At 42.0% G+C, this 1,076-nt stretch overlaps 1 protein-coding gene across 1 annotated transcript in view; it reads right to left on the reverse strand.

Annotated features, from left to right (window-relative positions):
• The window catches only part of dusp22a (dual specificity phosphatase 22a), a 12,798-nt gene that overhangs the window by 8,531 nt on the left and 3,191 nt on the right, over positions 1 to 1,076 (reverse strand). The gene's annotated exons all lie outside the window — the stretch shown is intronic.

Here is a 1,076-nt window from a genome sequence, read left to right on the forward strand (position 1 = left end):
AACACTACTACAGGATCTTAAACCCCCAGTGTGCAGCCTGCATTCAGACAGGCAATGTGTAATATCTTTGTCTACTACGTTGTCAGTTAATTACTCATCCACACTCAAAAGGTCCCCCCACTTTTCCCTTGTCACTGTCACTGCAGACTCTGCTGTTGACCTGTGGATGGTGTAATGAGCAATGTTCCTCCCATTAGCAAGGATCTTCACAGAGATAGTATAATGCACTGGAGATGTATGCAACCCCTTCCTTCTATGCAGAAACCCTGACCAACCAGCAGAAGGCACCAGTGCAGAACAACGACAACATCACCTCCCTGATACTGAATTCGAAGTGGGCTGCCTGAGTGGGTTGTCAGACACGAGACTGCTCTTTTGCACCAACGTTCAATCAGCAAGGAACAATTGATGCTTCTGCTTTGTGCATGTCAGCCTGTGTGTTTAATCCAGAGTTACTGCAGCTAGTGTGGCACGAGCTCAATACTGCAACCTACATAGAAATCAACTTAAATGCGATGATTAATGTGTTGTGTTAGTGACCACCACAAGGGCGGAGAGACAGCTCATGCCTCTTTCAACACTGAGTCTGCCTCCTGGGGAACAATGACATAGTGAGCACACTTACTCCGTCTCTCTCTCTTACACAAAATATTAACTCTTGTTAGTGCTCACACATTACGACCATTACTTACTATACTTACACATAGACATAAGATGAACATAACTGATAAATGATTTTAATAAACAAAGAGCTACTGGTCACTTTGCCCCCTACCGTGCTGCTTACATTTAGACACTGAAACTATAAATTAAAGAAATCATTGTTAGTAGTAAATGTCTAACAACTACCACCAAGACTCATGCACTTAAAATAAAAAAGAATCAATAAATCCATTTTCCAAACTGTAAAAATCTTCATATAATCATTGTAACAGTTTGCATTGGGCCGTCACACCCAGAGCTTACAATCGGGAGGGTAATAGTGTTGAAATAATGCTGCATGACTCATTAGTGCTTGGGAAATTCAAATGGGCAAGGACCTTTAAAATCTGATGGTCTCTCTGTGTGTGTGTGTG

Source organism: Morone saxatilis, unplaced genomic scaffold (genome assembly GCF_004916995.1).
Source record: "Morone saxatilis isolate NCDOM2014 unplaced genomic scaffold, NCSU_SB_2.0 Contig11, whole genome shotgun sequence".
NCBI classification, from domain to species: domain Eukaryota; kingdom Metazoa; phylum Chordata; class Actinopteri; family Moronidae; genus Morone; species Morone saxatilis.